This window comes from Manis pentadactyla, chromosome 2 (genome assembly GCF_030020395.1).
Source record: "Manis pentadactyla isolate mManPen7 chromosome 2, mManPen7.hap1, whole genome shotgun sequence".
In the NCBI taxonomy this organism is placed as follows: domain Eukaryota; kingdom Metazoa; phylum Chordata; class Mammalia; order Pholidota; family Manidae; genus Manis; species Manis pentadactyla.
The window spans coordinates 132,202,165-132,219,564 of NC_080020.1; positions in this window are offsets into that span (position 1 = coordinate 132,202,165).

Genomic DNA, 17,400 nt, shown 5'->3' on the forward strand with positions numbered 1-17,400 from the left:
GTACACTCAACAGTGTCTCCAGGGTTTAATGCAGTTGGGGCTGGCAGCAGGATGTTGCTCTGCTGGCCATATCCTGGCTTCAATAACTCCTCTTTGGTTTGCACATACAGTTGTACAGGAGAGGCAGCAAGGTGTGTCAGCATATCCACAGGGCTCAAGGCTCCTTTTCGGGGCTTCTCATTCAAATGCAGTAGCACTGTCCATAAGCGAACTGAGTAGCCACACAGCTTATTGGTGTATGACTTCAGGCAAGATTTCAACAAACCGTTGTACCTCTCTATCATGCCTGCCCCAGTAGGGTTATATTGTACATGAAACTTCCAATTTATTCCTAATTGCTGCACCCATTCTTGTAATGCATGTCCAGTAAAGTGGGTGCCTTGATTGCTCCCAATCACCTGCGGCCGGCCATAGGCTGCAAAGAGACACTCCAGGCCTCTCTTGATGGTTTGCTGATCTACACAACATGCAGGAAAAGCAACCAGTAGTTCAGTAGCCATGTCCACACAAGTCATAGCATACCGATATTCTTCTGATATGGGCAGAGGCCCAATATAGTCTATCTGCCACCTAACAAAGGGTACCAGCCCCTTTATTATTGTCCCATGTTGCTGTGGGACACTGGAAGTTACAGAATTAACCCTCCATCAGATAGAAGACTGCTTAGAAGCCCTGAGTGGCCATGTAGCAGCTGGCATTAAAGAGTCTCTTCCCCTCGAGATGGTGGAAAATGTTATCAAGGAGAGAGGGCTATCAAGAAGAAAGGATGGGCTGTGAACAGCACCAAGGTTCAGGGATCTGGTTTGTCTGTAAAATTCTTAGGGGTTTTCTGGTTGGGTAAAGCTAAAGTTACTCCTGAGGCAGTCATAGACTGTTAGAACTGTTTTAGAATTGGGCATTAAGGTTATGGTTCCTTTAAAAACAAAAAGGGTACAATGTTTCTCCGTAAACTTGCAATGCATAAACTTTCCATCATTAGGCAATATCCTTCTATAATAGAGTAACTGCTTGAAAAAAATTGTATGCAATGATCAGTACTTTGAATCTTTCGTTTTCATGAGCACTAAGCTACATTTTGTAAGGGTGAAGGTGAAGGCATTTCAAAGAATGAAAATGTTGGCTGCTATACTGATTTTGTTTCTGTTTATAAAATCATAAAAACAAAAAAAGTCATTTCCTTTCTTTCCTTTTTCTTCCTTTTTTATTGTTGTTGTTTTTCTTACTTTTGGCAGGTAGAGAGGAAAGAAAAAAGGAAACATTCTTTTTCTTTTCCCATAATGCAAACAGCTGCCTGAGGCATTCCATCAAGAGTTTTTATGGTATGAGTCCAATGAAATTACAGCCCTAGGAAGGAACCATATTGTCAAAGTTGTTTTTTCACAAAGCAGCTATTGTACTTACAGCTTTTAATTTTAACATTATGGCTATTATCTTTCAATTAAGTTATGCAAAAAAATATGACAAAGCTTGTTTAGCAGTATTTAAGAAGCACAGAATGTGGTTCGGGCTAACAGCTAGAAATGACTGCTTATTTCTCATTCTACGTCTTAGCATCCCACTCAAGATTTGAATAAATTTATGATTATCATAGAGTTGTTTGTATTCATTTGACACAATTCACTCAATTCAGACAATGATTCATGAATTCACATAATCTGCTTGCTTTTAATAAAGATGAAACTAGTCTCTTTTAGTTCTCATAGGGCTTAAAATGATAACTCACATATAGCCAAAGTTTGTAGTATGCCCTTACCAAATATACATTTCCCATTAACCAGGGTTCTACTTGAAAATCATCAGTAAAACTAGCTGGATGCCTTGGGACATCTGTGTGCTTATTACATGAGTATAACTCAATGAATTTTCACAGAATAAACATGCCCATGAAGTCAGTACCCAGGATCAAGACACAGACATTATCACAATTTCAAATGCACACCTCGCCTTCTAGGCATGGCACCCACCCACATGGAACCACTATTCCAGCTTCCAAGACCCTCATCCTTGTGTCTTTTTGTCTCCCTCATACATGGAATTATATGGTATATTCACGTTTGTGTTCAGCTTCTTTTGCTCAACATTAAGTTGACAGTGTTTATCTATCTTGCTGTGTGTAGTGGCAGTACATTCTGATTACTGAGTAGTATTTTAATTAGGCAGGCTTTTTAAAAGTTGGAAATCAATATAGTTTATATATAATCAATATGTTTTTCCCTATGTAAGTATATTCCGACAGTGTCAATGTATCTGCCCATTGGCAAGTATTTTAAACAAGAAATTACAATTTATTTCATTTTCCACTATGTACCACTGTTTTCCCTTTGCCTTTTGATTAGCTAGAAAGAATTATAGACAAAAAATGTAGCATGAAAGGTACATCGAAGATATCTGTTAACCATCCTGCACAGTATATGTTAAAATTTTTATATCCAACATAAATGCATTTTTAATTTGTAACATTCATTGGTTTGCATTATGTCCTCTCTCTTTAGTAGAAGGATCATTTATATTTTATATTTGCATGATGCATGAGAGATAATAAGAAACTTTTATATTTTTTCATTTATGTTTCAGAATATAGAACCAGAAAGGTACTTAGTTATTTCTTAAGTACCTCTGATGTATCCTATACAATACTAAATATGGTGTGATATTTTTAAAAGGCAAACATCAGCAACCACAAAACAGTACTCATTATTACCATTATTGTGGTGAAGGAAAGTAGTTCAGGGAGCTGAATATGACTGAAGCCACCTTGGAAGCAGAGGAGTAGGGGAAGGAAGCAGTCAGATTGGGAGATTACAACAGCCCTGTTCTCACAGTACCTTTAATTCTCTTTCTCCATTTTGAAAGTGTCACTTTCACATATCAGCTTTTCTTATCTTCTGCTCTTCCCTCACAATCTCCAAAATAGGACTGTGAGATTGAATTTGAACTTGATATGGGCAGAAGGGGATCCTATTAATTTAGACAACTGTCGAAACAACCTTCAGGTAGATATCTAAACCCAAAGATAAATTTCCTTAGACTGTACATCATTCGTGGAATCCCCTTTGCCGGTAGTGGGGAGCCGCACCCACATCCAGGAGGGCTAGTCCTGCCCCTTACAGATCCCAGAGGCGGGAATGACTGCAAGGAAGAGCAAGCTCCCAGAACCGTAGGTCACGTTGTCAGTATCTGAGAGTCTGAGGACAAGTGGGATGGTTCCTCTAAAGGGATGAGAATCATGGGACCTTTTACAGGCTGTAGGAGTTTGTGAGAAAAGGAGGACTAGATTCCAAAAGGACCTTATGCAGGAAACAAAAAAATGATTAGACAGCGTGAGCGGAAGTCCCCAGTCACTGACTATAGCGATGCCCAAAGCAGGAGCCTGACAGCAGGGCAAAACCCCTGCCCTCCGCTGCCAGTGGCTGGATAGTCAGAATTTCAGCATTACAAATTCTGATTTTAATCTGAATTTCTCAGCAGTGAGCCTCAGATTCCTCATAGTTCCACTGACTTGGGATACACGTGGCCTTGTGTCTGCAGCACAGTTGGTCAATGAAAAGGAAATCCTAGAGCAAAACTCCAGAAAAGAGTTATTAGAGTTTTATTTGAGCCCAGGTTTAGGACAGCTGCCCAGGAAATGCAGTCCTTCTGGAGAAGGCAAGTGCCCCAGAGAGAAGAGCTTTCTTACAAGGTTGTATGTACGTACACATTTTCTAACAAAGATTTTAAGTAGTGATGTCAATAGCTACATCCTACAGATTAGTACATAAATAATGTATTTGATCATTACCTAGGCACAAGGTAATCTCGTGAAACTATTCAGATGTAAAGCAGATGTACAATGTCTTCCCTATGGACTGTAAATCAGGTCTTTGTTTCTGATAACCCAGGCATTAAGGCCAGGCACAGCTCAGAAGCACGTGTCCTTAGCATTCTTTTTGACATGCTGTCGCAAGGCTTAGAGCATTTGACAGCCATTGTTGTCAGGATACAAGCCTAACAGCATCATTGAACTATACTCTCCCCACCTTCTTCTTTAAAAATCTAGAAGGTTGAGTAAGATCAACTCTAAGGTATTTCTCTGACCTGCAATTCTCTTTTTCTTTTTCTACCTTTCTATTATTTTTTCACATAATCTTTTTAGAGGTTGGCACTTCTTAAAGTCATCCCAACCATATGATTCTGAAAATTCAGACTCACTGAAATAGCAGAATTAATCTAGTCATAAAAATAGACAGAGGTTGACACAGAATCTAAGGCCAAAAGGAAAAAGCGACGGTGGCTGTGATGAGAAAATTATACTCAACCTCACCTTTCTATTTCCTTTTGCTTTGGCCTTTATTGGATGCTATATTTCTGGGGGAACCACTTGCATTTGCTGCAGGTAAACGCTTGTGCTGTGAATTTATTGAGACAGGCAGCCAAAGGTCAAGGAATAGGCCAAGGGTAACTAAAACAGAGAAAGAGGACATTTGAGAATAACATAGACAAATGCAAACTTGGCTGCTCAGGCATGTGTTGGGCAGAGGGTGGTAGGCATTTACAGAAAAATATAACAAGCCTGCTTTTAAGTCAGCAGAACAAACCAAAGCACTGGGCCAATTTATTTTTTTCATTTCCTCCACTCCTGAAGTTGCCCTGAGTTGCTAAAGAAAGAAAGTTCCTAAAATTATAGTGTAGAATTTTTGTTTTAGTCATATGCTTAACTCATTTTTTAAGGAGAATAAACATAATTTTTATATGATACAATATTCAGGTGGGTAGTTGCTTATCTAAATGACACCAATTTTTTCCTAATGTAAATGGTCGATGAAATCTTCCATTTGAAAACCATTCTAATTGGCTTAAACTAGCACAGATGTTCTTATACAAAGAAAAAGCTATAAGCTAAATATATTTTATACAGCTTCCTTTACAACAGGTATATTCTCTTAACACAGATCAAACAGCTCAGGAGTGCTTGCTTTCTTAAAAAATATTAAAAGCACTAAATGAGAATGCTCTTTCAGTGGAATTTAATCCTATTATAGAACACATAACCATTTCTACTAGATTCCAGGTTATTCAAAGCACAGAAGTCTAATAAATGGCTTTTATTTAAAAGCCAAATAAGTATTTGAATATGAGTTCATAATTTGAGATGTTTTTATAAAGTGCATATAAGTATTTAACCTGGTTTCTACCCTACTGAAAGAATGAAATTTATATGTGTGTAAAGTGAGAGGTTAGTGTTAAAAAAAGCAAAGTTGTTTTTCCTTAAACTTCTTTATTTTGAGATCATTGTAGATTCATGTGCAGTTATAATGATACAGAGAGGTCTCATGTACCATTTAGCAGTTTTCTCCAATGGTAACATCTTGCAGAACTATAATATAATGTGGCAACCACTGTATTGACATTGATGCAATCCACACATCTTATTCAAATTTTACTTGTACTTGTGTGTGTGTGTGTGTGTGTGTGCATTTAGTTCAGATTTATCACACGTATAGATTTGTGTCTCTATCACCAGTCAAGATACACAGCACTCCATCATCACAAGGATCCCTCATATTGCCCTTACACTGCAAATCATTTTTATCTCCTGAAAGGTAGAATGCCAAAATGAAAATGAAAGGAAAACATTTTAAAGAAATTGAAAAAGGTAAGAAAATATGAAAAGAATTAATAAGACACAGAAGAAGATTACAGGAAAGAAACACAGATAATGAGAGTCATAACCTGGTTTTCCTCCATAAAGCAGAGCCCAGGACGAAAGTTCACATGAGTCATTTTATTTGGGGGATTGATATCAAGGAATTGAAATAGGAAACTGGGAAGGCTAAGACACAGAAAGGGGAAAATCTAACCTAGTGGTTTCTCTTTCAAGCTGATCTCTGAGGACACCTGGAGCTTGATCCTGTGGGGATGCTCTGGGGAGCCATGTAAAATGCCTTCACAGAACTCTCCAGTGAAGGGACAGAAAGGTGAGTGTTTAACCAAGACCCACTCCAGTCCCCTGTTGGCCAAAGGTTCACTCATGGGTTAACTCCCTCACACCTCTAGATACTTACAGAGCTCACTGCCAAGCTGGATCCTATGGAGAGGCCACGGTATGCATCACAGAAGGTCCAGGACAGACAGCCATTGGCACATGGTGCAGCTGAGAAGGATAGGATGGGTTACCCTTGGGGAGATGGTTCCTGCAGCTGTGGGTACAGGATACAGTGGACTGAGCAGAAGTGCAGTGTGAGATAACCACACAACAGCAAGTGTCTGAGAGCCTGTGTAGATGAGACTAGAACCACTGCTTAGTTGTAAGCAAACTCATCTCAGAGGGGGTGTCTGATCAAACTTCTATTCCTTGCATCAAGTCGCTCAGTTAAACAATCACACTGTTCTTGAGCATAATACAAAGAATTTCAAAGACTGTAGAGTGAAAATACTATCAAATGGAACTTTCTCTGCACTATTTTCCATGCTCCTATCAAAATTTCTTCCTTATTTCCAAATAGTAAGGGAAGATGAATAAGTAAGGTGACTGACTTCAAGGTCCAGAATTAACTGAATGTAATTTCTCTCAGCTAATATTGAAGCTAAGCTCTCAATCTGTTGCCTCTATTTGACTTTTGCACAAATAACTCCTGTTACTCCAACCACCACCAGAATAATTAATTCAGCATACTTTTGGTTTGTACTGTGTGGTATTTGTGTAAGAAGCCTTAAAACTCATGATCAACCAACAAGCCTGTTGATAATTTTTAAAGTTAATTTTATTTGGTCTGATAATAGTTATATACTTTGGGTCTCATAATGGTTGCTTGTTAGGCAAAAACAAAAAACTGAATAACTTATTCATCAATCAGGGTCCTATAGAGGGTGAAAACGGAACTACTTGTAGTTATTATAGATAAACAGCTATAAAACAGGACTATTGTGGGCAAAGTGTGTCAATCCTACCTAGAAAGATCCCAGGAGAATTTTAAAGAGCAGCTTTCTTGTTTGTCTTTTCTTAGTCACCAGAGAATAATCTGATCACCGTGACGGACAACGGTTTTGATGGTTGAATCTAGGGGTTGCTGAGTTAGCTGCTGAGTGGGCTGATCTTGGTAGATATTAAAGAGTAAAAACAAAATGAACACCATCAACCTGGATAAGATGAAGTATTCACAAGGCCCTCAGGATCTCCAAAGAAAATGCAAACCTTCCTTACTGGAAACTTTGTCTGATTCAAAACAAAGTAGCCTGAGTGTCAAGTATTCAGACAAAGCTGGGATCTAAGAGCCAAGAAGTCAGAAGAATGAGGCCTGGGATTCCTATAGAACCAGAAAGTTACAGCATATGCTTCGTGACATGGGATCCTTCTGTCAGCGGAACCTTAGACAATGGGATTGAGAGGCCAGGGAACTCATCTTTCAAGGCCAAATAAGGAGTTCATTGAGCGGATATTCAAGGAGCTCATTCCGCCTGCTCCAGATTAAGACATGTGTACTCCCTGAATATGCCATTAGTTTGGTGCTTTTTCTTATACTTTCGTGGTACAATACACATAATATGGGATGTGCTCTTTTAACACATTTTTAAGTGCACAGTGAAGTATCATTAACCATAAACACAACATTATAAATCATATCTCTAGGACTTTGTCTTCTTGCATGACCGAAAATCTGTACCCATTGAAGAGCACCTTGCCCGTTCACCTTTCCCAGAGCCCCCAGGAACCACCATTTTTACTTTCGATTTCTTTGAATTTGATTACTTTAGAAACCTCCTTTAAATTAGTATTTCAAAAATTCTGTCCAACAGTTATTTAGAAGGTAAACTGAATGTGACTTAGAGAAGGCCTTAGCAAAGGATCTCTTGGTATCTGCCTGTCTTCCTGTGGGAGATTGAATAAGAGCCCACTTAAAGTGTCCCCACAACCTGTGAACTTTACATGGCAAAAGGCACTTCGCTGATCTACCTAAATTAAAGATCTTAAGATTATTCAGAGTTATCCAGATGGGCTCAATGTAATCACAGTATAATCAGAGATCACAAGAGGGAAGCGGAAGTGTCAATCAGGGAACATAATGTCAGGAGAGAAACAGAGGGAGAGAAGATGTGATAGCTAAGCAAAGTTGGAATGATACCATTGCTGGCCTCGAGAAACTGGGAAGAGCTAGGAAACAGATTTTCCTCCAGACGATATTGAGAGTGTCAGCCAAAAATTCATTAAAAACGTCTTGAAATAAAGTCAGTTTTATTTGAGCCAACAGTAAGGATTTATGAGCCTAGAGATATTGATCCCCATGGATGGGTAGGAGAAATGTTTCCACGGTCTCAACTCATACAAATGTCTTACATCCTCAAGCAAACAGACAAGAAAGATAGAACTTCAAAGTAGTACAATTTCATTTATGGAAGATACGCCAAGCAAAGAAAAGAGGTGGTGGCAGGGGAGACAGGGGAGGGTCAATACACATCCTGGTGGGTACCGCCAAAGAAAATTAAAGGGATTTTGCTCATCCTTTAATAGGAATGTGGATGCCAGTTGTCTAGCCTTTAATTTAATGAACATTTGGTATTTAGTTTTCATGGGGGGACATTTTGAGACTCCCCAGAGTTAATGGAAACTTCAATACTTAGTCCTTGGAAATCTTTTTGATGGTCCCTAGTATGGTGGTCAGTGTTTCTTTATTTCACAAAAGCCTCCAGAAATAATGCAGCCCTGCCAATCAATTCTGAACTGCAGTTCTCCAGAACAGCAGGCTCCTAAACCCATGCTGTTGAAGTCGCCAAGTTTGTGGTCATGTGTCACAGCAGGGGGAGCAGTGGGAAACTAAGACACTCCCCTGGGGTACCGAACGGCGGCAAAATGAAAACCTCACACAGCAATGCCTGCAGCTACCAGGATCCACCTCTTTAAAAGGTGATCCTTCGTCATCACCTGAACACTCTGGTCTCAGTAGGTGAGGTCTGGTGAGACAACCAGCTGCCTTCTACAGGTAATGAGAGTAGACCACACTAAAATGTACTGACCCCCTATGAGGGGAGTGATGTCCAACACATTTTCTATTTCTCCTAACAGTCCCAGTGATTTTTTAGAGCCCTAGTTTATGCTTTCATGCCCTGAGAAATGAAGCAAATGCCAGGTCAAGCTGACCCTTAATCTACCAGGGATGGACAGTTGCAGAGTAGCCTATATTTCCTGCCAGGGCTTTTTCTTTCAATTTATGATATATGCTCCAAAGATATGAGTACTTTAAAAATCAGGGAGAGAGATTCTTGTTTATCATCACCTCCTCCTCACCTAAACAAGGTAATCATTGCAGAAGTCCCTAGAAAGAGTCAAAGCAGAACTAGGAAAGAATTGAAATGCCATCTTCTCAATGAGGCTGGACACGGATCATCTTATTTATAAGTTGTAATTCCTATGCCCTTTGCCTTGTCTCACTTTTCCCTTAGCACATATTGCCTTCTGACTCACTATATATTTTCTTATTTATTGTACTTATTGTGTGTTTTCTGTCTTCTCATGCTAGAATGTGATGGTCTGTAACTGGGTCAAGATGTTTATCTCAGGCCATTGACATACCCAAAGACCTATAAGAGTTGAATAAATGGATGAATGTGAATGAGCTAACTAACACAGAAACTGTGGGGTCTGGCTCAGGGCAGGCAGTCCTTAGAGTGACTATTCTGCTTCACCCCTGGATACACCCAAAGGTAACTCGGGATGGTTAACCCTTGTGGGTGGAGGTATTAAGGGAGAGGATGTGTGCCTGTTACTGGATTATTTTAGGAAAGCTTCTCTCAAGCTGTTTAATCTTGCCACTTGGCAGACAAGAGTTAAAATGTGCATGTAGCCCATTACGGCTGTCTGGGAGCTAAGCTCTCCCTGTCTGCAAATCCTCTGCCCTTCTTATGGCACAGTCTGAGGTTTACCTAAGTAGATGGACCTGTCTTGGTAGTACATGAGCTAAGGGCCTCATGCATAATTAATCAAAAGAGGAACTTAGCTCAGAGATGGCCTGTGAGTAATACTCTCACAGTAGAGGAAATCTACACTGAATGGCACCTGCCCAACCAATTTCTAAAAAGAGATTAAATATCAAACAAAGGAGAAAAACAAAGATTCAGAAAGTAAAGTAGAGACACAGCAAAATGACACCTATAGGCAAGGCAGTACATAGGCCCATGAGGCAGAAAGGAGGTAAGAGTCTCACTGATTGTTGAAAGTCATCAAAGCAATATTAGGTCACCATGAGGTTGACATCGGGAGCACTGGTTAGGAGAGCTTTGCCACTGGAGGAGTAACTTCTAGAGCTTTCTTCATGTTACCAGGACCTCTGTTGGTAATGCTACTGCATCCTGGATGATGAGAGGCTGCTGAGATGGATTCCGGTCTCCATCATCTTGATTCACACTCACAAGCATGCCACTTTGGAACACCAACTCACGTAGCTGTTTACAATAGGATCATTTATATTTCTAGACACTACCTAGTTGGATGGTAGAAATTTAAACTAGGTCGGTTTCTAATCCTCAACCCAACTCTCTCTCTGGGGCTGTACCAAATTCCAGGAGGCTCACGGGAGGCAAAGGTTTGGGCAGCACTGTGAGCAAGTGCATGACTGATCCAGTGAAGGACTGGGTGGAGCCCATCTTCACTTACTTCCACCAACATATGTGTATATGTATAGGTATACATGCATACATGCATGTACATATACATATATGTAGAGATACATGTGTGTGCATGTATATATCAAGGCTGAGATCCTGGATTTACAAAATGAGATCCTCTTGGATCCCAAGATCTCTTCCTGTCTCTCTGCTGATTCTAAGCCCTTCTCGCTTCTCAAGCCTGCAGGTTTAAGACCACGCCGCTTAGATACAGCACAAGCCATTTTTCATTAGAGTCTTTCTAGACTGTTGAGCCTCAACTTTGGAGAGATGGCACATTTACCTTGTGCTCATGGATGCCCCAAACATGTGAAGGCATTTGACTGCTCCCCTCTCATCAAACCTGGGCTTCACTCCTTTTTGGGAGAAAGAGGTGCTGAGTTCAGGGTCCCTTCCCAGAATTCCTATATTGTCTTTTCAAATTCACTACTGCCCACCCAGTCTCAGTCCTACCAACTAGAGAATCATTTTCCTTACTCAGAACCAGGAAACCTTCATCACATATTCCCTAAATATGTTAATCAAATGCAGAAACTTGTCTCTAACTCCTGCTTCCCTCAACATCAGGATTTTAAATCAAAGGACCATAAGAACTGGCTCTGTCTTCTTCTATGTCATCCTTTCCCTGAGATGATAAATGTAGAAAACCGCAAATACCTGAATGAGGCAAAGGGCCTGGGATATAACAATATTGAAGGAGGAATCTTGATTCCTATCCTGATTTATAGTTCAAGGTAATATACTGAAATAGTCACATTAATTATGGAAAATTAGATAACCTGAATACTCTGAATTTCTTAAAATATAAAAGACTCAACTAATCTCAAAGGAAATAAGTTTCCCATGTCAATCTTAGTAGAAATTTCAGTTTCCACAGTATATTGTTCTATGTACACTTTATATAGATGCACAATTTTCTACATGAGGTTTCTAAAACTATGTCAGTTATACATGCACACTTAATCTGAAAAAGAAAGTTAATATTTATTTGCCACCAAAAGAAATAAAGTGTATCAAGATCATGAATAACAGAGTAAGTATTTAATATTCTCTTACACTTGCATACTGTGACAACAATTTTTCCTGGCAGTAGAAATCACTCACATTCCAGAGCTTGAGAAATAATTATAATAACTGCAGTCAGATGCTGACATTGTACATTGGCATTTACAAAGCACCCCTTAGTATATTGCTGCATTCAAAGTTTGGGGGAGAAATTGACTGGGAACTACAAATGAACCAATTTTGAAGCAATTAATCATTTTATTTTTTTTTCCTAAAAAGAAGAATGCATGTGGGAGTACAATTGGCTGCCCCAGTGTTCTCTGCAGTGGTGATTGTAGAGCATCTAAACTGTTACAGTAATTTCAAAGGCCAGAGAGATTTATCCTTCACCCTGCAAGACTTAATTGATATACTAACATCAAACCCTGTCTCAGTTCTACTCCAGAGGTGGCTGTATTTCAATCTGGGAACAGTTTAGCAGGCTTTCATTGACTACACACATGATCTGGAGAACAGTTTATCATACATAAAGTATTCATTTTTTAGCAGTTTTCACTATGAATGTTTTTTTTAGTAATTATTTCTACTAGAGTCAAAGATTTCATATCTTTTCTTTCTATATCCTTTTCATAACATGGTTGCAGCATTACTTACTTTGTATTTCGAGAAGACATTCAGTTCTCCCAAGGGTTTCTGTGTTTCCTGCTACTTACATTACAGCCATATTCAGAACTTAAACAATTCATCAAGAACCTGACACCTTGCTAATTTAAGTCAAAAAAGGCAGCCCTGTTTTAACCAGCAAAGCTTAAGGAGAAAAGAAGACTTAACCTCTCTATGGATTTGTTGTATACCTACTTTTTAAAATACAACTTCTTTCATATCCATCCTATCAGGTGCAAACATAATTTGATAAGGGTGGAAGATGGACAAGATAACCATGTCCCCAGAAACAACTAGACATTAGTCATGAGTGTGGAAGGTGATAAATTCCTGCAGTGTAAGGGGAATGTAGCAATGCTGATATGCCTATGGGTCTGCTTGGACATGGAATTGGGTTGGTGAACTGAGGAGAATATTAATTCAATGTTGAGCTTGTTCAGTCCATTTGCATTTTGCTACACAACCAACCAGGAATATCAGACAGAATATTATATGCATGTGAATGGGAAGCAGAGTAAAGTCTCCACTAGGAATCAAGCGACTCGGTCTTAGAAGTAAGAAAAATGAATGAGCTTATAGAAGTATCGCTTTCCATGGAATTTCTTTTCTGTTGAGGAATTCTTTAGTACACCAACACATTTCTTTGATTATAGGACTCATCTTTTTCTCATCGTGATACTTTCAAAATTATGTCAAAAGATTTGTACACATACATATACGTGTATTTATAAGTACATACATACATCTTATTTTCAATGCCACTATAAAATAAAATAATACATGTTTATATTTCAAGTCACTATAGCTTTAAATCCTCATTAAAGGAAACACAGCTCCTCAAACTAAGTATTTGGGGATTAGCTTTTAATTTGACAAAGGCCTTCCCACTATCCATACTTACTTTATGACATGCAGAATTCAAATATTACAAACAAAGTATGGAAATGTTGCCTAGGGAATTAACAGATTGAGGAGCTGACACAGGTTCCATTCCTTTTCCAATAGACACAAAGCTATGGTGACACCTTGTTAATTGAAATAGGTCCAAGCAAGATCTATAAGCTGGGGACTCATTATAAGTGGTTTGGAGGGTGTGAGGAGGATGGAGGAAAAGGTAATATTTTTTATTGCACTCAAATGCATGATGCTTCAGACGTAGGTGAGTGATGCCATTCAGTGATGGAGAGGATGCCACAGAAGCCAGTTAGGAAAGGGGAGGGGAAGGTAGTACCACCTGAAAATCTTGAATTTAAGTGGAAAATAAAACTTGATATTTATGATAAACCGCTGCAAATTTAGGTCTAAAATGTAACAGATAGTTGCTGATGCTCTACATTTTTAGGGAAAGTGTGCAGTAAGAGTTCACAAATGCTTTTAGCACAAATTTTAGAAATATGTGTGTGCATATCCTTTGTTACAGAGCTATGAATAGACTTTTATCAATGCAATCATGTCTTAAAAACTAGATCTGTCCTGTCCAGTATTTTTGAACTTTTACTCTTTATATTCTACATGTGAACCTCAATATGATAAGCTTGTCTTAATTAGAGCATCTCGTGCATTTGTATTTAACTTCTTATTGGGATATGAACTTACCTCTCTTTCTCTCAGTCCTGCCTCTCTCTCCTCCTTTTCTCTGTTCTCTCTTTGACTTCTCTTGGTTTGATTATTTCTCATTATCCTATTTACTCTACAATCAGCTTGGTAGAATTCCAAAATTTGTATGATTACAAGAATCTTTTACTATGCTTTTTAGTGATTACATAGAAACTGTAAATATATTCTCAATTTATCAAAGCTTAGTACTTTTACTACTTCCATGTCAGGCAATGATTTTGAGCACCTCAATTTCATTTGTCTTCCTCCTGACATATTCAACATTTGTTATATAGCTTAATTCTCCTTATTTGAACCCCCACAAATCATTGCTGACATACTTGTTAACAATATCATTCCCATTTATTAACGTATATGCTATTTCTAACCATTTCTAATGCTCTTCTTTCAAATTTGCCTCTTAAACTTTACAAGGATTTGTTGCTAGCAGACTGTATTAAAGAACAGTGTATTTTTAGGAGAAGGACTGTAATGCTGGAATCAAGGTTGAAGAAGCAAGTACAGTCCTTTTCCTAAAAATATACTGTTCTTTAACATAGTCTGCTAGCAACAAATCCTTGTCAAGTTTATTTTCCTGGAAATGTCTTTTATTCCTCACTTTTTGAATGTTATTTTGATGGGTTTGGAATTCAAACCTGGAGGATACATGCTCCCCACCCTTTGCAAATGCCATCCTATCATCTTCTAGCTTTGCATGCTTCTGTAGCAAAGCCAGTTGTGTAGTCTTCCTGTGGTTCCTTTGAAAGTACCATGTCTTTTTTTCTCTGGCTTATTTTAAGATTTCTTAAAGGACATGTTTTACAAATTTTGACTATATGCTTTCTAGTTGACAGTCAATTTGAGGGAGAGTAAAACAAACATCTTAGTTGATTCTTGGCAAGAATCCATCCTGCTTCCAATAAATTAGAGATCCACCCAAAGCCATGACACACCCATGACCCACCAAGATGATGTCTACCCAGTTGTAGTTCCTGCTTTCTCTGGCCACTACTCTTCTTTTCTTTTTTACTTTATTTATGAAAGGACTTTAATCAGAACCATGTATTATATATGTCAACAATTATTATCCTTAATCAAGACTCCTCCCAAATGAAATGTCCTGAACATTTTTTCAAATAAAACCTGTCAAATAAATCAAGATGTATGCTTTCGTACTTTCAGCATGTTTATTACAAACTCTGGTCATTTTTGATAATTAAATTATTTTAATTAATATGAGCCATCCACATATGCCTTCTAGGTAATTATAACTGAAATCTCTGATTATAAAATAATTAATATATGAAATATTCAATACTGAAGGGTGTTTGCAACTGACCATTTGATACTCAAGGAATGGTGTTTTAGGTGGATTGATGATCTCTGTCCTCTGTGTGCAGTGCTGTATGAATGAGCACTCACATGCATGTGGCTGTGTGTTAGTTTCTTCTAAACAGGTAGAAGTTTTTCTGAGAATTCCACCATAAGCTTTAGCTTTTTTGGTATAAAGGATGTGTAGGAGCCAGATCATGTTGTCAGCATACAGTATAGCTACTTCAACATATGTTTGACTTAAACATAGAAGACATTTATGAAAGATAATTTATTACTAGAATTACATAATTTATATATCTTGGTCAAATATAAATAATTAGATGTACAGAAGCACAGGACAACAGAGTTGACTCAAATGTAAATTTTAAAGATCCATCATTTACTATATCTATATTCAATGTTAGGTTTTCCTCTATCATGAATAAGGTTCAATAAGCTAATACTAATGAATGTGTAATAATAACAATATCATCTAATGCCTACATCTAAAATGTGTTCCTTATAAATTCTTAGCTCCTAATGTCTGGTAGTCTCTGACTCTTGATGTCTCCACTGCCAGCTTTATGATAGCCTCCAGAATTTCCCCTAGAGTGATTATTTTCTAACCATTGATTTCACTATAGTAACTAGAAGTATCATATTTGGCTCATCAATGTCCAGCTGAGAGCTAGATGTCCACAATGATTTTCTTTTAGCTTTCCCTTTGCAAATGACTATCTCCCTCACTATTTCTGTCATTTTAGGGCCATATTCTAAGCTAATGTAATTTAAATGGTTTTTCAACCCATTCTTCCTAGTTTGCCATATATAATGTAGCCTTTTCATAGATAATCAACTTTCCTTTGGGTTAAAACAGATTTCCACCAAAATTTAGGGACACAGTGCTTGATACAGTATCTAAAGCTCATAGAATTAGAGGACTTTTCTGCATCTAGAGACCATATACCTTATGCCTTAATATTCCTTTTAAGTGAGGATAAACAATTAACTTTGATTTACAAAACTGTTTTCCTGACAAGAGACATTCCTAATCCAAAATCTCAATCATAATATAAATTAGTCACAGGGATGAAAGTACAGCATAGAGAATATAGTTAATAGGTCTGGAACATCTTTCTATGTTGACAGTAACTACTAGCTGGGGTGAGCATATAATAATGTATATAATTGTTGAATCACTATGTTGTATGAAACAAATATAATATTGATATTGTAAATCAGCTATACCTGGATAAAAAATGACAAAAATAGTAACTGTAAACTTTTAGAATAGTTTATTCATTTTTTTAAATGACCTAACTTTTTTCCTATCCTCAGTTTTATAGGCCCTGTGCTCCTGACTTAAATAATTAAATTATGTTAATCTCAATAATATTTTAAGGGTTCATGCATCAGTTTAGAAGCATTAACTGTCTGTTGTACTTGAGCTTAGTCACTAGGAATTTCCAGGAATATTACAAGAACCAGGAAGATCACTGACACACACAGTTTTCAAAGACCAGAACTTTATTATTAGTTAACATTTAACTCAGAAGAATGTTGGCACTTCAATTATGTAAAAATCATTGATCAGGAAATGATGAATCAGAGTCAAAAACATAAGTATGTATGTGCAACCACTATTAAGCAGTTACTGAATATCTTATCTAAATGGTAAGGGCTTTTTTTGTAATGATTACAAATTCAGAAAAGTTACTGGTGAACACAAGGATCTAAAGAACAGTCCATTAAAAGGAATAAAGTCTTCAGAGAATTCATGGATACATCTAACTGGGATTTTGTTAAATCAAGGAAACAAGATCATCCTTAGCCTCTCCCCACTGGGTGCCTGTAGCTACCCTTTTCCAGTTGTGACAAACAAAATATCTCCGATTATTCGCAAATGTCTCTTGGATGGTGACACCAGCCTGGGTGGAGACACGCTGCTTTCACATAAAAGTCAAAAAACATTGCCTAAGTTCCCACCATGTGTTTGAGTTTCATTTGTTAACTTACCTAGTACTAAATATTTGACGTAGTATATGTATAACCAGTGCCTATATCTGCATTTTAAAAGAAAGCATTATCTACTATGATGCACATCTAACTAAGATTTATCCACTCCTTCCCACCTGGACCAGTTCCTGCTTCAACAGTTATCATGTACCAGGAGCATTAGTCAGTGTT